Source organism: Hoplias malabaricus, chromosome 3 (assembly GCF_029633855.1).
Source record: "Hoplias malabaricus isolate fHopMal1 chromosome 3, fHopMal1.hap1, whole genome shotgun sequence".
Classification (NCBI taxonomy): Eukaryota; Metazoa; Chordata; class Actinopteri; order Characiformes; family Erythrinidae; genus Hoplias; species Hoplias malabaricus.
The window spans coordinates 19,187,057-19,214,856 of NC_089802.1; the positions used below are offsets into that span (position 1 = coordinate 19,187,057).

The 27,800-nt window shown below is 38.0% G+C and overlaps 1 pseudogene; it reads right to left on the reverse strand.

Annotated features, from left to right (window-relative positions):
• Positions 1-430: 430 nt before the first annotated feature.
• On the reverse strand, positions 431-27,800 carry LOC136692770 (myosin heavy chain, fast skeletal muscle-like; annotated as a pseudogene).

Sequence of the window (27,800 nt, forward strand, 5' to 3'; positions counted from 1 at the left end):
GTATTTCCCAGTTAACCGTAAAACTCAAGGCCAAAGTCAAGTACTGTTCTCCCAAAATGGAAACGGTTAAGGAACGGTCCGTTAGACAGCCCTCACATGTGGGCTTACCTGGCTAAACCGAACAATATGCGTTTGTGAGATAGCTACGCTGGGCTTTGACGAGTTTTTGACAAGTTTACAATGTATTCAAAACCAAGCTAATAACTAGGCTCGTTTTAATCAGCAAATATCAGATTTATTTAGTTAATTTTCTGGGGTATGTCTGGGACTAATTTTAACACTATCAGCTATATTAAAATATGACTGCAGACACTACAACAATATCACAATATTACATTTTTTATTGTTTATTTGTAAAACTACCATACAGGTGACGTACAGAAAACTTTCTTTGACCACTAGATGTCAGTAGCTCATCACTCTCTCTGTTTGAAAATCCATCTAATGAAGTTGCTATGACGTATCAAGGCAAAGGCACACCAAAGATATCCTTTTATTTCCAAACTAGTAAAACTCAATTTTAAAATATAAAGTATATATATATACGTATTTTAGCAAGGCTATCAGCACAAGTGCATTCTGTGTCTGAGACACCTGTTAGAAAAACAAAGCTCGGGACCAGTGATGTGTTGTCGTGATTCTCCTTTTTGGCCAATGGAGGTCAACTTGGTTAATACACAAATATTTATTTTTTCTGTATTCAGGTTTGGTGACCTTATTGACTAGATAAGGTAAGTACAATAACACAAGTAGGCACTCAAAATTTAATAGTGCACCTAAAGTAGGTGTCAAAGCCAAAACAAAACACACATTTGTTATATATTTGATAAATAATGATACATTTGCCTCTCAGTCAATCACAGACATTTCTGAATGTCCCTTCCTTCATTAGGTAAATGGAGAATCTTTGACAGAGCTCAACACTAAGATACGGTTTTAATAATGCTGATAGTAAATTATTCATATTACACATACTAAAAAAAATAGTGCTTAAAGTGCACAAATATCTCAATGTAGTACCTCTCTATCTCTGTCTATAGATGTTACACCAGTACTAGAGAAGTGAAATAATACTGAATTATATATGCAGTATTAGTACTCTTAAGTCGTGTGTACTTCATCCGTTCAGTTGACTATTACAGGTCACACTTAGCTTTGCAAGAATAAAAACCTCACAGACAGCTCATGCCTGGCTTTCATTTGAATGAATTATTGATTAAGTGATCTACCATGGCTATTTATGTATAGGAGCTAAGTGATTATCCATGTCATTTTCTTCTACTCAGATTCAGCAGCCTGTGAACAAATGTAAACAAGAAGGAAGACATGAACATCTGTCCATTCATACAATTGGAATACAATATGATAATCTGAATAGACAAATAAAGAAAGAAAAACACCTTTCCAACATCACGGTTCTTGGCTCTCAGCTTGTTAACCTGCGTCTCTGCAATATCAGCTCTCTCCTCTGCCTCTTCCAGCTCATGCTGCACCTTCCTCAGCTTGGACAGGTGAGTGTTGGCCTGCTCTTCCTGTGAATATAATGTACATCATATGTGCAAACATCTGTAGACACATTTTAATTCAGCTACATGTAGATGCATCCACTGTGGACACACATGTTCAGCTGTGCAAACACAGCTTGTATGATCTCCATAGAAATGTATAAAATTTTATGGTCACTGTCCCGAATGCCAGGAATGGGCTAGAGTTATAAAGTCCCTACCATTGAGTTGAGGAGCAGTGGAACACTGTTCACTGGAGTGAAGTAGATTCGTCCAATATCTTTGGAATTAATTGTTTTTGTGATCCAAAACTAATCATCCAACATCATTAAGTGACCTCACTAATTTTCTAATCAGTAATGTTTACAAACAACCATAAATGTTCCAATATGTAGGCCATATAGTGTACATTCATTTCATGCTTGATGCCATTTCTTCAGTACCAAGGACACTTACAGCTTCTTCGGCCTGTCGCTTGAAGGTCTTCACTTTGAGCTGAAGTTTATCAACCAGATCTTGAAGTCTCAAGGCAGTCTTCCTGTCCTCTTCAGTCTGTTAACAAAAATGTTGCTCAAATATGATGCAGTTACACAGAATCAACTTGGCTAATATAAAAGTCATATTAAGATTCGTACTCAAAAGAAAGGACACAAAAGGAGCTCACTGTTTTTGAGTGAAATCATTTTAAATTAGTGTCCACTATTTCTCATTGAGATTGCAGCAAGTATATAAAAATGAATTAAAGGGACCTTACAGAGAAATATAAATTGGATACCATTCTAACATGTTAGATGCTCAATGATTGTCGCTGTCCAATTAAAAATCAGTATCTCAGAGTTTTACTTCATCATTTAAACACAACAGCTTTCTTTCACATTGTGTGAAAATTTCATGATGAAGGGACCAATAAAAATGCTCCAAACTTACTTTTAAAAGATCATTTTTACACTGACATTCATGAGGTCATATTGAATGAGACTCAATATCTAAGGCATTAGCGGTTTTTGTCTTGGAAATAATGTCTAAATGTATAATTGTAATGAACAGAGCTGAGATTTTAGAGGTTTAGTCTACGACCAGAGGAGGATTTTAAAATAAATGAGCTTTCAATTAATTGTTTTTTTAAGAACGGTTTCAGAAAAAGACTTAATTCAAATAATTATGTATTTTATTTGTAAGCAGTTTATTGTGCTCTTTTCCAGAGAATTCTCAGAAAGGTTTGATAAACACATAAATGATTTTAAACCAGTTTAATTATAGTTTTATATATTTTTAAAGGCATTTGAATATGCCTGGACAAACCTAATCCTATATTAAATAAATAATCGTGATTCTTATAAATCAACAAAACCTCCATGTGTTATGAATATGACAAAATCTGTTTATTTTGGACCTTATTTTCCGATTTCTGAAATGCTAGAAACATATGACAAATAGGTGTAAGCTTGCCAAGTTTCAACTTGTTTTCAAATAACACCCAATTTTAGCATCATACAAAGATTTGTAATATTTTTACTGTGGTCCCTGAGATTTTAAAGCAATGCTCTATGCCAGTAAAAACACCCAAAACCAGAAACTTAAGCTAAGATCTATTTAGGATGCTCTTTTGAGATTCCGAGGTAAATTGACAACTGACCTGGTAGGTTAGCTCCTTTACTCTTCTCTCATATTTACGGACATTTTTAACAGCATCTGTGCCACGCTTTTGTTCAGCATCAAGCTCATTCTCCAGTTCACGGACCTAGAAACCCAGAGAGATTAACAAAGGTTCTGTGACATAACCAGCTTGCATTTCTTTACTTGTCTGAAAACACCTAGCTCTCTTTTGTCCCGTCTTGAAGAGCAGCAGTTCATACCCTGGCCTCTAGTTTCTGGAGCTGTTTTTTTCCTCCCTTCATGGCCAGGTTTTCAGCCTCATCCAGGCGGTGCTGCAGGTCTTTGATTGAAGCCTCCAGGTTCTTTTTCATCCTCTCCAGGTGTCCACTGGTGTCCTGCTCTTTTTTCAGCTCCTCAGCCATCATAGCAGCCTGGATTTTCAATTGGAAATTACATCTGACAATTATAATATATAACTGAACAGTAATAAAGATGCATTCTGGTACTAGTTTGCTTTGTTATTTGTTATTTAGACCCTGTGAAAGTGTCATATCACAGAAAAGTATATGAAAGCCTCTACCCTCACAAATGTTTGGCTATGTGCAATAACAATTCTGACCAACCACAGATGATATTAAGTTTCTGTGCTTTTTATTTTGTAATTCTGAAACATATATTCACAGGACCCAGCAAATGTAAGTGGCTTAAGAAAAATAGGAACTAAGACCCGTGGATACATCAGTGAGTAGCAAATTAACAAAAACAATAACAAACAGGAAATGTTCTGTTCCTCTTAATAACTTCCACCATGACATGAATCCACTAGAACAAGAGCAGGAAGTTAGAGACCAACCCACAGCCATTGTACAAGAGTAGCTCTTCCATTCAAAATATAAAATATTGCTAAATATGTGTTGGTTCATTGTACCATTGAGTGATTTGATATTCATTCTGAAATGGGAAAAATGAAAATTGGGAAACAGCCTGTTTTTGATGTGTAAACAGAAAATCACAAGGAAATAAAAGGAAAATGACCTGTCTGTTTTTGTGGCTGTAGTCAAGGCGAATCAACCCATGCTCAATTTCTCCTTTTCCCACTGCTCTCTCCTTTCTCTCTGTTCTGTTTCTCAGCAGGAAACAAGACAGTTCTAGAACCATACTCTGACATAATTTTACACATGGCAAAAAGAAGCCTCCGCTGTATCTGCCACTGTGTCACAGGACTCTTGGGAAGAGCGAGGATTTTCCTTTAGGAGTGTGAGGAGATATTGGTCTAAAATGTCATGATTTTTTTTCGGTCTTAAAAAAAAAAAAAACTTTCTTCATCACAGTCCTGCCATTGCTATTTAGAGTCTGAAGTGATGGTAAACAGAGTTAGTGAAGAGGAAGTGACTGTCATAAGAAATTGCAGTTGCTGTAAACTTGGTAGTTGTGTGCATGCATCTTTGTGTATGTACATAGCCTGTGGCGCCTAGGAGTAATGTGGATTTTTTCTGTCTCTTAGTGTCTGATAGGTTTGCCACCCTTGGTATAGATAATACTGTGGCGGCATCAAGCATGATAGGGGCTGGGCAGCTCGCAGGGGAGCTCCCAGCATGCTCAGTGGCAGCCCATTTTCTTGAGGTTATTTTTCGGATTGTTTAAGGGGTTATATGTCGAGTAAACACAGTAATGGTTCAGTCTCGTTACCCCAACTCCAGTAACTTATTGCCATACATCTCCAGAGCCTCAGGTTCCTGGGTTCAATCCCCACTTTGGATCCCTGTCTACGAGGAGTTTGGTCTGTTCTCTCATTGTGTCTGTGTGGGTTTCCTCACGTAGTTCAAAAACAAACACTGGTAGGTCGATTGGCGATGTGAAACTGCTCACAAGTGTGAGTGTGGGCCTGACAGGGTGACTGGCATCTGCACTGGAACGGCACCCTGTCCCTGATGGCGTGCTCCTGTCTGTTGCATATTAATGAATATTGAGAGACGCTCTTAAGTTCCAAATAACATGAAGCATTTTAGGTGTGTAGAAAAGCTTTAAATGAGTGTAAGTGCAGTTGATGTGAACTTGTGACCACCAAAATAACTTGTCCCTATCATGAAAACATATAATGTAGTAAGATATCAATGAACGCCAGCAGTTTGAAGGATTTGGGTGACAAATTGTGTTCTCTTGTAATGTTGATGTATTTTGTGCTTGTTGTGTGAAGACAAGGATTCAGAGCCTTCTTTTTGGAACCCGGTGTATTTTTAAGCAGTGTGTAGCTGTTCCTCTCTCCAGACTGTTGGCTTGCAGGAGTATTTGTACAGCAGTAGCTATGGGAGTTAGTCATTAGGGCGAGCAGGCTGATTGAGCTTTGCTTTGAAATGATTAGCCAGCTTTCAGAAAGCCTCCAGTCCTGCTGTTCATTTGGCTGAGAGATCCTGAGCTACAGAGCCATGTTCTGATGCACAAGAATTAAAAGAGTACGTTCCATTTTTAACAGTGTTAAAATGAGTGTCAAATAAAACATGAGTGTATGGGACAGTGAGTGTGTGAATACTGCAAAAGCCCAACGGTGTGGAAACACAGGGCTGTGAGACAGAACAAAAAAGTTGGAAAGATTTGGAAAGAAAAATGATCAACAAATTCTCCAGTACAGATTTAAAACATTACATTACTGGAGAGAACAGAACGTTTTGATAGTGTAAAATGAATGAGATTTTTTTGCCTTCTTTTAATGTCTAGAGCTTTCTGCCTGGCAGCTCTTTTAAAAATGTCTTGATTCCCAAGCAACACATTTGTTTTGTTAAGCCTCTATCAGAGCACAAGGTCAAAACTCAGAGTTGAGTCACTGGAGGAAGTTGGATTGCTTAAGAGTAATATATAGGACCTTACGTCAGTGATGGCCTTCTTTGCTTTTTCCTCTGCGTTTCTGGCCTCCTGGACAGCTTCCTCTACCTCTCCTTGGAGTTGATTTACATCACACTCAAGCTTCTTCCTGGCATTGAGGAGACTGGTGTTCTACATCAGGGTGAGCGTTTTTATTAAAAAGAATAGAAAACAGCTGTGTGAAATGGTTAGTCAAACAAAGCTGGCCTCAGCGAGGTCAAAGCAGTGTGAGAATATAAAGCAGATAATCGCCACTATTAATACTGCGCTCCAGATATTAATGCTCTTAGTACACAACAAATGATGTGCTACAGACTGGCCCTCTTAGCAGAAAAAGTAGCAAGGCCGTGGTGAAGTTAAACAAATGGCATCAATATTGTTACCCATGTACTATTTGAAAATATGATTTGTAGTTTGTTATAATGATCACAGAGTAAGGAACCCCTACCTTGTATCTGTCCATTAAATCTTTGTACTTTGTAGTCCTACAGTTTGTACACCACATGTTTCTCTGCATACATTCTTATCCCCATTTCACCCTGTTTTTCAACATTCATACCCACAGAGGAGGTATGATTTGGGTGGTGGATCATTCTCGGACTACAGTTGCACTGACGTGGCTCAGACACAGCAGTGCTACTCGAGTTTTTAAAAACTGTGCTCACTCACTGTCCACCCTATTAGATACACCTACCCCACTGGTCCTCTCTGCAGATGTAAAGACAGTAGCTCATCTGTTCTCACCTGTTGCTGCACAGTGTTGGTTGTTCTCAAGTGCTTCATCAGTGGACACAGGACGCAGTTGCCAAAATATTTTTGTTGGTGTACTATCCTCAGTCCAGAAGTGACACTGTGGGCTTTAAAAACTCGAGCAGCACTGCTGTCTCTGATCCACTCGTATGAGAACAAAACACACTAACACATGACCTCCACGTCAGTGTCACACTGAGAATGATCTACCACCCAAGCTATACCTGCTCTGTGGGGGTCTTGACCATTGAAGAACAGTGTGAAATGGGCATAAGAAAGTATGATTATTAAACTGCAAAGTGCTCCTGTATGGTCAGTGGAGCTGAAAACATGGACAATGTGTAAGTGTTCCTAATCCAATTTTATATAAATATTTTATCAATATATATATATATTTTTTGTTTTCTTTACCTCTAATAAAAATGCATGGTAAATTGGTACTAATTTTTTGATTGTGTTTAGAACTATATGAATGGTTCAGGGGAAACAGTTCTTTCCTGCTCTGTGGAATTTCTGACTTGATAACTGCAGGGGTTTATTTTTGGGTTTAAATTTGGGTTTACAACCCTACAGCTCTCTGTAGGGGTCTGAGAGACCATGAGGTGTAGGGTCAGTGCAGTGTCAGTGCATAGTCAGTTCCTCCCAAAGAACAAAAAAGTAAGTCAACTGGCTGTCTAAAATTGAGTGACTAAATGCCTGATGCCCTATGAAGGAATGGCATCCTGTCCTTGGTCTGTTGCTGCCTTGCACCCAATGCTTGAGTGTAGAAGATATTGTCAAAAAAGAAATCAATAGTCTTAAAATAGTCTATTTGAAGCAATTTATGTCACTTTGTTCCTTAACACAATTAACTTAATGCATTCTTAGGTATGGCAAATTGAAGCATTCTACGATCGCTAAATGAGCAAATTCTTGTTTTTTATGTGCAGAAAGAGAATGAAAAAAAAAGATGATGACCTGGGAGTGCAGGAGGCCCACACGCTCACTAGCATCCACCAACTCCTGCTCCACCATTTTACGACTTCTCTCAGTCTGCTCCAGAGCAGCTCTCAGCTCCTCGATCTCAGCCTGCATCAGCATGTTCTTCCTTTCCATCATCATCACCTGCTCCTTTAGATCCTCCTGAGACCTGATTGCCTCATCCAGCTGGACACTTGTATCCTGAACAAACATATCATATATGTAGTTATATGCTTTCCACCAGGGATCTAATATATTACATGGAGTTAAAGAACTAATTTTTTACAGAAAGTAGTATGACAAATAGAACGAAAGAGCTCGTGCTGCAATTTTAAAATGCAGTCAGACAATTGATATGATCTTTTTCCCATTCTTATAGCATCAATGAAGCATTAGAGATTAGCCTTAATTTTCTTTTATTATGAAAAAAAAAAAAAAAAAAATATATATATATATATATATATATATATATATATATATATATATATATATATATATATATACATACATATATATATAAACTCCTTAATGGCCTTAATACCTTCAAATGGCCTTGGACGTTTCTGAGTTGTTTCTGGCCTTCAGCTGCCTGCCGATTTGCGTGACTCAGCTGAACCTCCATTTCATTAAGGTCTCCCTCCATCTTCTTCTTAATTCTTAGTGCATCATTTCTGCTTCTGACCTCAGCATCCAGTGTGGACTGCATAGACTCAATCATGCGTAGGTTGTTACGTTTGATCTGCTCCATTTCCTCATCTTTCTCAGCAAGCTTTCTGTCCACCTCAGATTTCACTTGGGCCAGCTCCAGCTGAATACGAAGAATCTTAGATTCCTCATGCTCCATAGATGCCTGTGACAATGTAGATGTTCTCTTGGTCAAATACTATTGTATATTAACTGTATTAATAATACTAAAGTAGTACATTTCCTCAATTACTGAACTATTGTTGCCCCCCCCCCCCCCCCGTCCCCCACCCCATGATGACTCACCTCAGCTTCCTCTAAAGCTGTCTGAATTTCTATCTTTTCCATTTCCACTTGCTTTTTTGCTTTCTCAAGTTCATGGATGACTTTCCCACTTTCTCCAAGGTGCTCAGTGAGATCCATTATCTCCTCTAGGATTACACCGATAACACAGATATTACACACTGAGAAAAATAAGACCGAACATGTGAATCATTAAATCAGCTCAGCTTACGCTGCAGGTTCTTGTTCTCTCGTCTGAAAGTCTCCAAATTGTCCAATGCCTCTTCATAAGAGTTTTTCATTTTGAAAACCTCAGTACTAAGAGAACGGGACTCTTTCAAAGCCCCTTCGAACTCCGCTTGACTCTCTTCATATTTCTGCTTCCACTCCGCCAAAACCTGAAATGAGTTTGAGGCAATTTATTGGTTTTGTTGTTTGACTGAATTATGCTCCACATGCAGAATATTTATAGGCACTTCTTATAATTAATGAAGGCTGCTAATTCAGCTAATTTCTGACTTCACAGTAGAAAAGCATTAAATGAAGTGACACACTATGGAGTAGCTTGCAATGCTTAATACCAAGTTTTAGCTTGAGGGGTTTTTAAGCCTCAATGAATCAATGAAGGTCCACTCAATCCTATTGGGAAAAATTGGAGGTGATTGACATCAGTCACCACCTGCTGAATGCCATCAAATCCTCATTAAAATATTTCTAGCCTAAAGCCTTTCTAGCAGTAAAAGTGGGCAGACATCCCAGTATAACTCTGCTTTTCTATAAGAAATTCTCTTGGCATATGTTGTGTGTATTTTCAATATAGAATTTCTCAGTGTCTCACCTTGTCGAAGTTCCTTTGCTTTTTATCAAGGGTGGCTGCTTGTGTATTTGCCCTCTCCACATCAGCCATTAGGTCCTCCACCTCACCTTGTAGCCTCTGTTTGGTTTTCTCAAGGGAAGAACACTTTGCATTCACAGCTTCTATTGACTCTTCTGCATCTTGCAGGCGCTGGGCCAGTTTTTTCCTAGTAATAAAAAGTTTAAATATATCAACGTGTCTTAGTATATACCTAAAATAAATTTTCTATGGACAATGCTTTGTACTTGGCCTCCTCCAACTCCTCAGTTCGCTGGATGGCATCAGTCTCGTATTTGGTTCTCCACTGAGCTACCTCATTGTTGGCCTTTGACATTCCTCTTTGGAGCTCAGACTTGGCCTCCTGCTCCTCGTCAATCTGCTCTCGGAGCAGCTCGGTGTCATGGCGAGCAGATTGCACTGCGTGTGCCAGAGCATTTTTAGCCTTGAAAAATAATGTAATATTAATAATAACTATAATGATAATGATGATGATAAAACAAGAAAAAGACAAACAATGTTGCATATTATAGCAATTTGGTACAATTTTTGAGTCCCAGATGGTTCAGTTTTAGGGCCTTTTTACCTTTTCTGTAGATACATGTGGCGTGTACTGGCTGATTAATTACAGCTTTTAGGACTAATATATAGGATATAACATTTCTCTTATGTTGTTTTTCTCAGTTTTTTTCCCGTTAGATTTATGCTACTCTGGCTATCTGAATTCACCCATGTGGGACTGTCTTGGAAAAACTGCAGTTTCAAAGTCGAAATTTCTCAGCCATGACGTTGACTGGCATATAAAAACACCACAGTGACATGTCAATAAGGTGAAAAAGTGAAGAGGTGCTTTTAATGGCACCTGTGTTAGCATGTTCCAGCATGTGATCAAATGTATCTGTAGATTCTGGCTTTCTGTGAAATCCACTGCACAAAATAAAATTCACAACTCAAAATTTTGGTTTTATATTCAGGCTCAGTTTATAATTAATAAACTTTTGTAACAAAAGTTAATTAGATTAACAAATCAGAGTCCTTTAACAAAACAGTCTTTAAAAGCACTTGCTAGCTAATTCTCTTCTATTACATAATGCTACCTAGTCAGTCTTCCTTTTTTCAACTGCTCATATGCAACATACTTGGAGGTGAACACTAATTGCATATTGTTATTTAGGCCCTTAATAACTAGCATCATGCTGAGTGAAGTGGGAGAGGAAGGGCCCATCCACAGAGAATGAAGTTAATTGCTAATCTATTAGTGATAGAACAAACTCTTAGAGAATTGTGCCCTTGATTCTAAAACTTCAAATTTAAGGAATACCTTTGTTTCTTCCTCCACTTGTCTTTTAAGGTCTTCAATCTGTTGGGTAAAAGCCAATTTGGATCTGGCCATCTGAGAGATCAAGGCATCTCTCTCTTCCAGCTGCCGAGAAAATTCTCCTGTTGAAGGGGCAGAGTGTAAACCATGACTAGACTATTGAAGAGTTGTAGGATATGAATAGCAAAAATATGGACTTAATGTATACCGTTCTCAGTTTGAAGTCTCGCTCTTTGAGCACCGATATCATTTAGCAAACGAGTGTTCTCTTCATGCTTGGCCTTATATTCACTGAGTTGGTCTTCCAGTGACCGACACATTTTCTCATAGTTGGCCTATAAAGTGCAAATACAAGTAGAAATGTTGGTCCACTATTAAATGTTGGTATAGTTAATCATTACTATACACTGTTAACACTTAGGACTAGGGCTGACACATAATAATAATAATTATATATATATATATATATATATATATATATATATATATATATATATATATATATATATATATAGTGAATATTGCAATGGTGATTAAAAAAAACAGGCACACACAAACCCTGCTACCTTTGACTTTGCCATGGCCTCCATATTGGTAACATATGGTCATCTATCTCCATTTTATATTCACTCTTCTCTTTCTCCAGCTTCTGTTTGATACGCTGGAGGTTGTCAAGCTGTTCTCCGAGCTCCACCACAGTGTCTGCATGTTTTTTCCGCAGGGCAGCAGCAGTCGCCTCATGTTGCAGGGTGGCCTCTTCCAGGTCCCGACGCATCTTCTGGAAATCTGCCTCTCGTTTCTTGTTCAATTCTATTTGTGCAGCAGTAGCACCACCAGCTTCCTCAAGCCGCTCACTAATCTCCTCAAGTTCCCTGGATAGATCAGATCTCTGCATCTCCACTTTGGCCCGTGCAGCACGCTCAGTTTCGATCTCCTCCTCCAGCTCTTCTATACGGGCCTGCTTGAAGAAGTATGATGAGAGCTACAGCCTTTGTAAAGACAGACCTCAGAACAAGAACAAATTTTACATATCTACTAGGCTGAATGAGCTGACCTGGAGTTCCTTTATTTTCTTCAGAAGCTGTGCTCCCAAACTCTGTTCATCCTCAATTTTACTGAGCAGCTGCATGATCTCAAAATCTTTCCTGTCAGATAAATTTTAAACACACATATTCATCAACACTATTAGTGTTAAATTAATACTGAGTGTGTCGACATAAATTAATACTGAGAGTTTACATTTTTACACTAATGGTGTTGATTTATCACTGGTGAATTTGCTGTGTATGATACTAGAAATATGTGCTTATTAGTGGGTGTCTTACAAACATTTTACAAATGAGGCACACTAAGTACAGATTAAGTACCTGTTAAGTAAGTCGTAAGATAAAAAAAAATGTACTAAGTAAAGGGTATGATTCTAGAAATATGTGGTAATTACTGGGTGTCCTACAAACATTTTACAAATAAGGCATGTAGCACTAACTACATTCTGAATCCATTGTATTTCTCAGCATTATAGATTATAAAATTTAATTAAAAGTGTGACAGTTTATGCAATTGACTATTACTGTCATTTTTTATAAATAAGGAATGCAGCTTCTATTTTGAGTCAAGACACAACTGTAATGCTTTTCACTAAGATACTTCAAACTCAAACACCTCACTAAAATAAAATGCACCTGAACACGTGTTTATACATAACATGAGGAAAATGTGCTAAATAACATGAATTCTTCATTACACTGAATTAATGCTGATCAATTTCAAAACAGAAAAACAATGTGTGTGGATTGGCAGAAGTGTCAGAATTAGCACAAGCCACTTAAAATTCTATCAGCTCAACTGTATTGTACTCCACTGTGTGGCGCTGTGAACGTGCGGAAACCAAACGCAGGGCATTGTATATTGTCAAATGATGTGAGGTATTCAAGCCTCAATTAAATTACTGTCCAGTCTGAATCCTCTACCAAAATTTTACATGTAGTTTTTGTCTAAATATAGAATGATATCTGGCTTTTACAGTGTTGAACACATGATGTTTTTATGTATTTTCATACTTTTTCAGTTTCTCCTCCTTTTGCTGCTTGTCGTTTTCCAGGTCCATTATGGACTCTTGTGTCAGTTTCAGGTCACCCTCAAGCTTTCGCTTTGCTCTCTCCAGATCCAAGCGGATCTTCCTTTCTTGCTCCAAGGAATCTTCTAACTATTGGTGCAAACATACACAAAAAAAAAGGGTCAGGGTAGGTCTGGAGCCATCACAGAATCATTTGGCTCAAGGCAATAACACACTCCAGACAGGGAGCCAGTCCATTACAGGTTAAAGGCAGCACACACTCACCCAATCACTCAAACAGTGACCTGAAGTAGAGATCCAACTCAGGACCTCAGAACCCTATTGCTGTGTGACAGCAAAATACATACCTTGCCAAAACCTATATATGCAATAGTGCTAGTTTTAAGGAAAGGGAACACAGGAACATAACCAGTCCTTCACAAGGTGAAACCCACACACATTCACACCTAGGGACACATTTTGAGTCACCAATCCACCTATCAATGTGTTTTTTAACCGTGTGAGGAAACCGGAGCCCCCAGAGGAAACCCACATGGACACGGGGAGAACACCCCAACTCCTCACAGACAATCACCTGGAGCGGGACTCGAACCAAAAAAAACTCCCTGGAGCTGTGTGACTGCGACACTACCTGCTGCTCCACCGTGCCACCCTGTAGTAGACTATATTAATGTAATATAATTTAATATATATTAAATTAAATTAAAGTAATAAAAGCTTAATCATATTTGTGATCATATTAATATTTTAATACACATCTACCATTTGATATATTTACATTGTAGTGTATTAACAGTAAGACAATTTGTCTTTACCATATTTTATATCAGAATTAATTAATGCAAAGTGCAGGGCTCTATGGCAGAATTATAATTTATGGAGTGGAGAGGACAGGGAATTCCCAGCATTGGCAGATATTCCTCATTATATTTATGTCTTTGGGCAAGATTCATAGCAGTGCATTAATCCAACATCTGTAACATAATTAAAGTTATTTGTTTAATTAAAGTTATTATCAGCCCAATATCATATATGTAAAGAGAAAATAGGAGCGACAGTGTTTTAAAACTCACTTCATCCACTTGCTGTTCCAGTTTGCACTTGACTTTGGTCAGAGTATTGACTTTGTCCTCTTCAGCCTGGAGATCATCGAGTGCTTGCTGGTGGGCCTCCTGCAGAGCTTTCTTCTCCTTTGATAGCTTTGCAATACTTTCATCCATGTTGGATATTTCCTCAGTCAAATTCTTCACCTAAATAATTTTAGACAAAACACAATTATTAATAAGCTCAAGAGAATTGGTTGAAAATCCACGGACTATTAGGCAATAGCAGGTTTTGCAAATTTAGAATTTTAGCTCAATGTCATTGTGGGCAGAGTTTAATTTTGACTAATCAATGTTTTGATTTGTCAGGACCTGAGAAATCAGGGGGAAAATTTTTTTCTACGTCACATGGTTTAGGAGATACAGACTTAAACGCATTTGGATTTGCTATAGCGCCACCAACAGGCCAAGGAGTGTCATTTTCCATAGTTCTCTCATTGCACCTCTGCTGTACCTTGCTTTAAAGTGTGGTGGTTTGGGGCCTTACAGTCTTTGCTCCATGATGTGTTTTAGCTGATAATAATATTAATAATAATAATAATAATAATAATAATAATAATGAATAATCAAGCTCTGTATCCCAGTGATTACCTTGTTCTCAGTGGCATGTTTCTCCTTTTCCACTTTTGCTAATGTGAGCTCCAGATCATCAATGTCTTTCTTCAGCTCAGAACACTCATCCTCTAGCTTCCTCTTTTTCAAAGTCAGCTCAGCATTCATCTCCTCTTCATCTTCCAGCCTCTCATTAAGTTCTTTCACTTTTGCTTCCATCTGGATCTTACTCTTGATCAGGCCTTCACACCTTTCTTCAGCATCAGACAGCGTCTCGGCTACCTAGGAATTAAGATAAAGTTGAACAGCTGTTATACATATTTAGATATTAAATTATAGCAGTTCAGTGTGAGCAAATACACACAAATTAGCCTGAACTGCTGGACTGAGACTAGTCCACCAAAAAGTAATATCCACCAATGAGATACTAGAGGCAATGGGATCCTAAATAATAACTAATCTTTATTGTATAGAGATATGTTGTGATAAGTCATTGTTTTGTCTTACCAGATAATACCAAGGAAAAACAGAGCCCTAGATTAGACATTAAAACATTATTAAAAACATTAGATGTTTGCTCTGGGGTCTCTAAAGAGTCTTTTCAGAAGCAAATCACAGCAGAGAATCAACTGCTCATGACTAGGAATAAAACCTCATATCTCCAAATAGATATTACTACACAAAAATGAAAAACATAATTTCATTTCAAGGACAATTTCTACTGATACGTTGAATTTTGGAAACAATATGAGTAAAAACTAGGCTTTCCAAATTATATCCAGAAAAAAAAACCATCAAAATGGAACACACAAGGTTTTGTTGAGACAGCGTACTTCAAACATTTAGGCAATGTAACTGTGCTTTGAATTGTTTGGAACACAGATAAACAGATTTAAATTAATTGCTGTCTGACTTACAGTTTGAACTTGAAGCTGCAAATCATTCTTCTCCTGGAGCAGTGTCACCATTTTGGTTTCAATCTCCTTTTTCTTTGCCTCGGCCTTCGCTAAGTCATCTTTACATTTCGCAAACTCCACCTTCATGGTGGCCATCTCCTTCTCTCTCTCTGCAGTTTTGAGCAGGGGCTTTATTTTAAAGTACAGCTTCATCCACGGCCAATGTTTCACATTCATGAAGGCACGAACGTTGTACTGAACAATATAAATAGATTCTCTGTAAAGACAGCAGTTAGATGAGTGTTTACAATGTGCTGGGTGTGGGCATCTTAATTCATAATATGCATATGAACAGAAACCCATAAAATGATTGACATCAGTTTACACTAAGGCTACACAATACATTCCAAAAGTGAAGTCAGTGTTCATTAAAGCAACACAATGTAATATTTATACCTTAAAATTACAGTTTCAACAACATTGTGATGCTCCAATGATCTGTAACAGGGAGAATGGAGCCTCTGTCATTACTAATCTGGGTGTCGCACTGCAGAAACTGCACTGTGTAACTTTTGGAGTAGGGTAGGATACCACCACCCTAGAGTTTTTTTTTGTTTTTTGTTTTTTTAATTGTAATTACGGGTTCTAAGGCAAGTTTTACATAGCACCATTTGTACATTTCAAAGTGCTTTACCACTAAACGGAAAAGGAACACTAGGTAAGATTTGGTATTTTTGCTCCTGGGGTAATTCATTTTTACAGCAGTGTCATGAAATCAATGGGGAGGGCATGCGTGTGGTTTTCTACCCTCCTCCAAAAGTTATACAGTGCTGTTTCTGCTGTGCTGAGCTTGGGGTAGCTTTGACAGAGGCATTGTTCTCCCTATTACAGTTTGATGGTTTGGAAAGTGGTAAATATTCTTTAAAACTCCTTATGGTCATGCAGGTTTTTTGTCAAAGCAGCTGTTACTGACTTACTGACAGCTCTTACACTTTACACATAACTCTGGGATAAAGAGTCCTCATATTAGTAGTTCTGAGGAATGAGTAGTTTTTAAGCTATGCAGGTGTGTTTGTTTTGATCTGTTCTGGCACCATGGCCCTTAAGCTGTGTATAATTTATTTATTTTATTTGCTATAAATACATATATTTATATATTATTTACTGTGCAGAACTATTACTATTTGTTACAGTCGATTTGTGTAATAACTGTTAACTCATAATCACCTTTAACATTAACTGATCAAACCGTGTAATACCTTCTCTCCATCATTTGGGAGAACTCTGTCCTCATGAGGAAGCCTCGGCATAGTGCCTGAGTGATAGTGATGACAGCTGCTAGTTTGTCGTCCCTCATCTCCTCCAACGTGCCGAGAAGACCAGCCTTGAAAAACACCTGTTAAACACCCAACACATATTCATTCTTTTGTTTTTTCTTACTTCCATCCTACATCTTTCATTCATTCATTCTGTCAACTATTAGTCAAAAATAAATATTCGTTTCACTTTTTACACAAATTACCTGCCAATATAGTGAGGTAGACAAGAGAATAATGTCCAGAACTGTCAACTATCTCTCTGAAAGCAGGAAATATTATAGTAACAGGTTTCACTTGCCATTTGCAGTGTAATCGTTATACTTGCCTTGGTGTGGCCAAATTTGTACTGATTATGATCCACATTAATGGACCCCAAGAGCTTCTCTGCAGCTTTCTTGTTGTCAATGAACTGACCATCAGGGATGACGCTTGCATTCAGTATTTTGTACCTGAACACAGTTTTAATCGAAAGATTCAGTTATCTGTGCACTGGTTATAATGGATATGGAATTTTAAATAAGATGCTTTTGAATACTGCCTTCATCAAACATAACATTACCTTTGTTTAAAGTCTCCATACAGAATTCTACTTGGGAAACCTTTCCTGCAGATTCTGATTCCTTCTAACACTCCATTACACCTCAGCTGGTGGATAACCAGATGGTTCTCCATTACACCTGTGGGATTTCACTGGATTTGTTAATGATGTCTTTAATACTAAACCAAGACAGAGATAACTGCCTGTGTTTACCTGGTGTTTTAGTCTCATTAGGGATGATGCATCTCACAAAATGTGGATGAGTGCTTCTCAAGTTGGTCATCAGCTTGCCGAGGTTTTCCTGTGGTACAGACTGGCTTATGTTTTCACTTCCAAAATGCTTGTACAGAATCATATGATTAGAAATAACCTACTCACTCTAAAGAGAGCTGACACTGTCTGGAATGAAGAGCCCTTCTTTTTTGCTGCTTTCTTTCCACCAGATCCGCCACCTCCTCCACCGGTACTCTCTACACACCAGCAACCGGTTATACAAGTTATTCGGTTATACAACAAGAGAAGAGGCCGAAACATAGAAATACAGATAAGAAAATAGATATTGATTAAGAATTGCTATTGATACAGATATCTAAATGAAAGTAAATACATGTCACATTTTTTATATACACACATACATATATCTACACTGTGCAAAAGTTTTGAGCACCTGAGATTATGAGATTTAAAATCTATTTATCTGAGCATTAAGTATTGGTTTGCTAAAAAACAAACAAACAACAAATAGCGCCCAACATTAGAATAAAACCAAATAACATTATTCTAGTGTGATATTGTGTGTGTGAATGTGTTGCCTTAACTTTTTCCAAATCTCTCCTCGTGGCAGTCTGTATTATTTGAGGTTGTCATTCAATACCTAGTTTTGGCAGTTAATAAATAATGATTTTAAATAATGTGTACTGATGATTTAACAAATTCATGCAATGAAGGAGAGTCTGAACAAAACATTGTTCTTCGAACTCACTCACACCTACTACTTTATAGAAAAAAAATGATCTTATATTTCTTATTTGCTTTATATTATTATTTTTTTGGATTTACTGTAATTATATATAAGTTTATATAAGCACCACACTTACTGAGCAGGCATTAGTTTAAATATATACAATTATATTACGTGCCTGAGACTTCTGCACAGTACTGTACATATACACTGCTCAAAAAAAAAATAAAGGGAACACTAAAATAACATCCTAAATCTCAATGAATGAAATATTCCAGTTCATTACATAGTGGAATGCATTGAGAAGGAACATAAGAATTGCCAATCAAAATTATTATCCCATGGAGGTCTGGATTTGGAATCATATTCAAAATAAAAGTGGAAAATCAAATTACAGGCTGATCCAACTTCAGTGGAAATTCCTCAAGACAGATTAAAATGAGGCTCAGTTGTGTGTGTGGCCTCTATGTGCCCCTCCCTACAGCCCCTGGGCATGCTCCTGATGAGGCGACGGATGTTCTCCTGAGGGATCTGCTCCCAGACATGGATTAAAGCATCAGTCAACTCCTGGACAGTCTGTGGTGCAACATGGCGTTGGGGAATGATGTCCCAGTTGTGTTTGGATTCAGATTCAAATATGCCAATCTTGGCTTTCTCTGGCAAATGCCAATTGTAAGCACAAGCCCCACTTGAGGACATCAGCTCTCATACCACCCTCATGGAGTCTGTTTCTGATAGTTTGTGCAGAAACATGGATATTAGTGGCCTTCTGGAGGTCATTTTGCAGGGCTCTGGCACTGCTCCTCCGGTTCCTCTTTGCACAAAGGAGGAGGTAGCCATCCTGCTGCTTGGTTGTTACCCTCCTATAGCCCCTCCACGTCTCCTGATGAACCACTCATTTATTGGGTTGTTTTTGCTAAGGCTGATTTCACAGAAGTGTGATGGACTTCATATATATATATATATATATATATATATATATATACCTGTATTATATATAATATATATTAATATATTATATATATATAATATATTATATATATAATTATTATATTATATAATAATTATATAATATAATATTTATATATATTATTATATATTATATAATAATATATATAAAACTGTATTGATGAGCTCACCTTCTGCAGAAGCATAACTGGAATACAGGAAACCTAGCAACTTCAGAGCTGATTTCTGATAGAGCTGCACCACAGTTTCATTCAGAGGGTCTTTGTTTTTGTCCAGCCACCCTGTGACGTTGTAGTCCACGGTGCCAGCGTAGTGGACGAGAGAGATATGAGCCTCAGGTTTGCCTCTGACGAGCTTGGGCTTCTGGAAAATGCTGGTTTTACCGAGATGCTGGTCGTAGAGCTTGTTCTTGAAGGTTGTATCTGATGCCTTGGGGAACATGCACTCCTCCTCCAGAATGGAGAAAATGCCCATTGGCTGCAAATGGATAACATAAGTCTGTTACATGAAAACATTGACTAGTGCGCTTTGATGGTCTCAAATTCCTTTAATCTTTTCACTGCTCAGCCTAAACGCCTCATACTTTCTCAATAAGCTCAATGCAAGCAGCCAGATCCATTCCGAAATCAATGAACTCCCACTCTATCCCTTCCTTCTTATACTCCTCCTGTTCAAGCACAAACATGTGGTGGTTGAAGAACTGTTGCAGTTTCTCATTGGTGAAGTTGATGCAAAGCTGCTCCAGACTGTTGAACTGCAAGAAAAAAAAAAACATCCTGTCAGTTATCATACGTAATATGTTCAAACGTTTGTAGACACCCTATATAGTTAGTGATTTTAGATTCACTTATGGCACTTTTCCACTGCATGGAACCTACACAACTCTACTCGACTCAGCACGGCTCTTTTGCTTTTCCACTGGCCAAATCTGGTCCCTGGAACTGAGCACGTTTTCAGTCCCAGCTTCCTCAGGGTTCCAACCGTGCCGAGTGGGTACTAAATGGTGATGTGTAAACCCTGAAGAGCATTGATTGGCCAGAGAGACATGTCAATCACTATGAAATGCAGAGCTCATTCAAATACAGCAGAAACGTCACCGTCTCCACCGTCTCACGTGGAACCCTGCCAGTGGAAAACTGACATGCTTTGCGCCTGCCAAGCTGAGCTGTGTCAACCACCATTAGGGGGGCTAGATCGCCCTAAATTCTTTAGCCCCTCCAAATAAGCTATATGGGTCTGCCTAAATGGGGCCTCCAACAGACTCTTTATATTTATTTTGTTTTCTAATATTAATACTCTAATTATGGAAATAAATAATACTAGACTCTGTGTTCTGTGTACTGTTTATCTGCATGTTTATTATAAATTGTATTGGAAGGGTGGCTAAACATATGACACTCAGTATATATTAAGTACCTGACCTCACTAAAGCTCTTATGTCTGATTTCTATAAATCCTCATCCCATGTCTTTCCCAAAAATCACACCAAACTACTTATTATTGCCCCTCATTTTTGAAGATAAAACAGGTTTTTACTCATTTTTGGCAACTCACTGTATTCTATATGGCTTTTTTAAGACCCTAGGGCTATCACTCACATCAAATATTTCAAATCCAGCAATGTCAAGCACACCAATGAAGTACTGTCTGGGCTGCTTTGTGTCCAGCATCTGATTGATACGAAGGACCATCCACAGGAACATCTTCTCATACACCGACTTTGCCAATGCTCCAACAGAGTTATACACCTGCAAAAACATATTGACATTTCACTTATAAATTGCATTCATGATCATTAGCAATATTCTGAAGGTTAAGAGGAGGGCACCTGCTGGACTGTTTGCCCCTTAGTGACGTACTCATTCCCAACCTTCACTCTGGGATAACACAGTGCTTTTAGCAGGTCTGCAGAGTTTAGGCCCATCAGGTAAGCTGCTTTATCAGCATCTATAATATGACACATCAGTGTTTAATGTGGAATCACTGTAGCTAACTGTAGCTTATATTCAGTCCAGTAACACGTGTCAGACTAAAATCAAAGGAGGCCATTGACACCAGATCTTTATGAATGTAGTTATTTTATCAACACTAATATGAATGCAAACATTTTTTATTTAAGCACCTTCTCAGTTTGAAGCTGTAAATAATGTTTGTCATATTTATCAGGGACAGAAAGATTTCATGGCTAAATTTTCTCATGCTATTTCTCCTGTGGAAGTTTAGGAAAATAGGTGGCACTGTGGTGGAGCAGCTCCAGGGACTTGGAGGTTGTGGGTTCAATTCCTGCTCCGTCTGTGAGGAGTTTGGTGTGTTCTCCCTGTGTCTGCATGGGATTCCCCCAACAGTACAAAAACACGTTGGTGTCCTAGTCCTAGGAATCAAACCAGCCCACTTCTAAAACCTTTATGCCATGGCTGTCCTCATGATTGTTTAGTAACCCTACCATTAACCCTATGTGTCACAAATAAAAAGTTATTCATGACTAAATAATACAATATTTTCATATACAATATTACCTTTGTAACAAAATATTCATTCAATGTCTGTAGCCACTTCAGTTCAGGGTCGTGGTGGGTCCAGAGCCTACCTGGGTTCATTGGGCGCAAGGCAGGATTACACTCTGGAGGGGGCGCAATACTCACACATTCACTTTTGAGTCACCAATCCACCTACCAACATGTGTTTTTGGACCGTGGGAGGAAACAGGAGCACCCAAAGGAAACCCAGGCAGACACAGGGAGAACACAACCCACAGACAGTCACTCGGAGTGGGACTAGAACCCACAACCTCCAGATCCCTGGAGCTGTGTGACTGTGACACTACCTGCTGTGCCACCGCGCCGCCCTGTAATACAATATTTCTACTCTAAAGTGTTGCCAAATATTTTTACCCTCTGTGCCATCAGGCTCAGCCTGCTCTTCTCTCTGCTTCTGCTTAAACTTCATGTTGCCATAGTGCAGCACAGCTCCGGTCAGTTTATACATCCCAGTCTTTTCCTCCGCTGTGAAGCCCAGGATGTCCACAGCACTCTGGGTGAATGTGAGTGAGCAAACAGGAAAATAATTATGTTGAAGTGGTTTATTGTAATGTAATCAGAGAAAAATGTCCACTCACATCTGTGGCCAGAAGTTCCTCACTATCATCAATGCTGGCAACACTGATCTCCCCTTGACTTACGAATGGATAGTCAAAAGGGTTGGTCGTGATGAGGAGTGTCTCTGCAGCAGATGAATATATAATTCATTGGGAGATACCAGGGAAAGACAATATGGAAATATATGACTGTATCATTACCATTTCACCACAGTAAGACACAATACATTTTAAGCTTATTGTGGATATCACCAGTACATAATATCCCTTAGCTTGATTTAAGAACTGATGATATCCATGATATTATTTCATTTGTAAACAGAGAAATGCTTTTACTTATTACCAGCTTTTACTTAAAGAGGATGTCCCACCCTCTTTTTTTTTTATCTCTTTCTGGTGTCTATTACATTATTTTTGTCCCCATGCTGTCGTGAGGCGTGTTCTCAACTCCCTTGTGTATGTGTCTCTTAGTATGTTTTCTCAGTCCATCTGCTCACAATTTAATCATACTTACATACTGCCTTTAAATTTGAAAATAATCATTTAAATATTTATTTGGGTTTGATTTTGACCATAGGTCCTTACACTGTGTTTTCTTACTATTCTGTAGAAATAAATTAAACTATACATTTTATAAAATGATTTTAATTTGTACCTTTTAATTACGGTTGAACCATGTTTTACTCATGTTGTATTTCTCTTATCCTACATGCTTGTCCATTTTAATTAAAATAAAATAAAAAAATAGACTCAAGTGGGTGGTGTCTTACCCTCCTCCAAAAGTTACATAGTGCAATTTCTGCAGTGTTAATGACAGAGTAGCAACAGCAGAGACTATATTCTCCCTATTAAAGTTACGTGAAGCATCACAACAATTTTAAAGCTGTAATTTTAAGGTAAAATTACTACCTAATGTTGCTTTAATATGATGCGGTGATGTGCTGGATGTGAAATCACTGTAATAATATTTTACATGGGGCACTACTACATCTTTCGGTCTGTGTGAATTACAGACACCAACAACAAAATATACCAAAGAACAAAAAGTATTTACTATGTATCATGAAAAATGTCTCCTCATATCGTGATGTTGTATTATTCGTTTCACCCATTCCGGACCCTGACCAGAAAAATATTGTGATTAAGCTCCATCGTTTAAAAGATAAAAGCAGAATCATTTACCTATCAGCTCTGGTTTCTTATTGGACATGATCTGATAAAGGATGTGATAGCTTCGTTCTGCAGACAGCTGGAACGTGACTCTTGACTTTTCCAACAAGTCTGAAAAGAAACAACACTCGTTCTTATTCAAAGTCAAGGGCTGCAACAAAATCTTGTCTCTCCAGAGTGCTAAGACTTTATTTCTGGATCCCAAACACCACCCCACCATCACTAAATAGTGCTCCATAACTACAGAGCACAATTCCACTGCTTCTAAGCCCAGCAGTCTTCAGTTGAGCTCCGGTGTCAGCCAATGGGTGTTTTCCAAGGAGGGAACGCAATCCCCCTGTAAGCAATTTGGATTTTATTATAAAAAGGGCAAAGCAAAAACAAGCCGAGACCAAGCCCGAGAAATACTCCGAAGCCCAGAAGGACTAAATCCAGAGGCAGCAATAAAAAACTTAGCAAGAATTCTGTACATGTGAAGCCAAAATAGAAGAAAACACTCGGCTGAAGGAAAACGCTGAGAGCCGTTGTGAGCGCGTGCCCCAAGCCCCCGCCGCGCTGTTCTCACCTGCAGCCTTTTAAAGCACGTAACTGAAATTAAACTGAACCCTGCTCGTTTTTATATCTTTCAAAACGATTATTGCCCAAAGATTTTCTCATGAATGTATAATTGTGTTTAAAACGTTCAGTTTAGGCCTAGTTATTATTATTAGTTATTATTATTCTCTCTGTAATGTTTAGTAAGAATTTTAGATAATTTTGTGTTAAGTATGCAAATTCTAAGAAAATAAAAAGCAGGGGGGGGGCATGTTTCTGTGGTAAATGTGGTACTTGGAGGTTATATATATCAGCTAAATAATTAATTCAAATTACTACAGCCACATTTTTTACACAAGAATGGTGGCATACCCAAAACCATGTTTGTACCATGAAACACTGAAGCAAAGAAACAGAGAAAGGATGGGATAAAAAATAAAAAGGAAAATAAATTACTTACAGGTCTCAATATCAGCGGACGCCAGTTTCCCTGTGGTTCCAAAGTGAATTCTGATGAATTTCCCCTGGAAAAGATTTGATGGTATTAGGAACAGACATGCTGAGAGAAGAATATCTCAGGAGCCTTGTACACTGCTGCTAGGAATCCTATCCACTCACAAAGCGAGAGGAGTTGTCATTCCTGACAGTCTTGGCGTTACCAAAAGCCTCCAGCAGAGGGTTAGCCGAGATGATCTGATCCTCTAGAGTTCCCTGCAGGAGAGATCAGTACACATTCACCTCTGATCAATAATTCAATGCCCCAGGCTTAATATGTGTGATGAAAGATCATTTTTGACGCTCTCACTTTCAGTTTGCCAGAAACTGTAGCCTCTTTCTTCTTGTCTCCTGATACTGCAATTGTTGCAAAGTACTGAATGACCCTTTTAGTGTTGACAGTCTTTCCTGCACCAGATTCTCCACTTCCAGCAAAGAGAAGCAAAACAAATTTACTTGTGATATTTCTTAATGACTTATCCTCATTATACACAACATCATTATCAACACTTGTCCACATGTTTACGTCCAGTAAAACATCTTTTTTTAATCATATTATCACATTCAGGTGTTTTTTTATTATTATTATTTGTTAGAAGATGTATCGTTTACACAGTCAGTGCCATGGCTGAGCATTGCTGCTTTAAAATGGCAGCATCCTAAAGACAGTTTCCTAGAGGCAAATTCAGAAAACCAGTCTTTCTGATGTCATAAACCAAAGGGACTAACCCCATCTATTTACAGTGCTTTTGAGCTGTAGGTGAGCTATGGAGGGATGAGTGGAGAAAATCTTTTTGGCACTTTCATTCTTAAGAGTTCATCAAGTCATGGTTTCTTTATACCAACTACATGTAACACCATTTTAAAACTCTAGATGAATGTTGAGAATGAATTGAGCACTGGAAATGTTTTAAAAATAATAAGAACTAAAATGTTCTAATGTAATCTAAAACTTTTATTGTTAAGTATAAGGATTTTTTTAAATAAAAAAAGCAGAGGTATAAATGTGTGTGGTCAGGACACTTATTCCCGTCTTTCAGTAACATTAGAAGAATGCATTGATTTTATAGTTTGCAGATAATATGGTTGTATTCACTTACGTAATCAGAATTGACTGGTTTTCTCGGTCTGTGTGGAGAAATAAAAGTTGGAGTCATCAATATTAAGGGTGATTAACTCTTTGACATACTGATTATTGATCCTTTTCAAAAGTAAACTATAAGCTTGTCATAATTTTTATTACATTACAAAATAACTTTATCCTATGACTTCTAACCTTTGAGCTGATTACAGTGATTTTTTTTACATCGTTTTCTTACACCAAGGATGATTTGTGTGCATTTTCATCTGGTTTTAAGACAAATGCATGTACATTAAATAAATATGTCACACATTATAAGGAAATGACAAAGTTTCTTCTGATCTGTCATCAGTTGCAAGCTAACAGATATTGTAAGCAATGAAATAATAGCTAATCCATCAGACTGGCTGTTTTAGAATTGTACTTAAGAAGAACGCTGAACAAACCATGTTATGTAAGATGTCAACCATCAGCTAAAATTATCCAGTTATTATCCATAACTGGATAATCACAATGGTATATATATAGATTCAAGACTGGTATAGGACAAGTCCTAAGAATAACAATTCCTCTGAACTTGTACAGATTTTTTACCTGTGAGCATGAACTGATAGGCATTGTCAGAGATGGAGAAAATGTGAGGTGGAGCCTCTTGGCGCTTCTTGCCTCTGTAGGCAACCACTACTGCCTGATTATACACTGGAAGCCACTTGTAGGGGTTTACAGTGACACAGAACAAGCCAGAGTATGTCTGAAAGGTCCAGTCAACATTCAGCAGTCAATCCTCATATCCAATAAAATAATAACAGGTTTAACTTCATAATACAATAATACAGTCTTACATAAATCATCCATGCTGCATAACGCTCTTTGAGGTTTGTACAGCACAGAGGCTTCATTGAGGTGGGTCATCATGGCCATGTCCTCAATTTTATCAAACTTCGGTGGATTCATTGGGAACACCTGATCATCCTTTACAGTTACTGTCTATAAAAGAGAGCAACAGAGGGAATGCAGATGTTTGCACACAACAGTTCGAGCTTAGAAACATATTAAAATCTTTGTTGTATTATTCAGTAAAAATATACTAAATATCGTCACTGTCCGAAGAAAACCATGTATATCCAAAATAGTACCTTAACAGGAGAAGGAAAAAACACAATGTGAAGGACCGCTGAAATTATCAAATGATGTGGTAAAGTAAAAATCGAGATGTTTTTATTTGAACAGTGATGAAATAAAAAAACATACAATAATCAACCAAAAAAACACTGTAAACAGACTGTTAAGAGATACATTTAATCATTAATTATCCACGTCAGGGTTGCCGGAATCACTGGGTGCAAGGCAGGAACACACCCTGAAGGGGGCACCAGTCCTTCACAGGGCATCACACACATATATATGAGCGCCAATCCACCTACCAACATGTGTTTTGGACACATGGGAGGTAACCAGAACACCTGGAGGAAACCAACTCAGACACAGGGAGAACCCCCAACCTCCAGGTCCCTGGAGCTATGTGACTGCGACACTACCTGCTGTACCACTGTGCCGCCCTGCATTTAATCAGTTTTTAAAAATATTTTTCAAGTTCAATTAAATGTTTTAAATAATATATAACATGAGGGCCATTTTAAAACTGTAATTTTCTTCCTGTTTTATTGATATTTACATTAAAATTTGTATTAAACTAAATATAATTAAAGATATATATGAGATATCATCCTTAAATCAATTTTGAATATGTAATTCTAACTAGTATATTCCTGGCCAGTTCCTCCAGCTATGTTTCTCTCATCCATCATGCTATACTGCCAGGCTGGGAGATTGATGCCTATCATGTGATTCACCTGTGAGGACAACCACTGTATGTTTTCAAGATGCTTTTAACACATCGTTGGACATTACTTGAAAGAGAATTTCTTAATAATTTGTATATATTTAATATTTCTCATTTTTCTGTTCATTCACTCCGTAGAACTGCTCAGGGCTCTTACCTGGCCTGAAACAGTCTTTACAGTGGTTTTGCCATCTTCTTTGCTCTGGAGTGTGCTTTTGACATACAGCTCTTTCGGATCAGACACAAACACTGCTGTTTTGGCGTCAAAAGGCTTGTTCTGAGCCTCGGCTCGTTCTCTCTCTGGCTTACGCAGGTATGGTGCTGCTTCACCAAACACAGCCATTTCACCATCAATACTCAT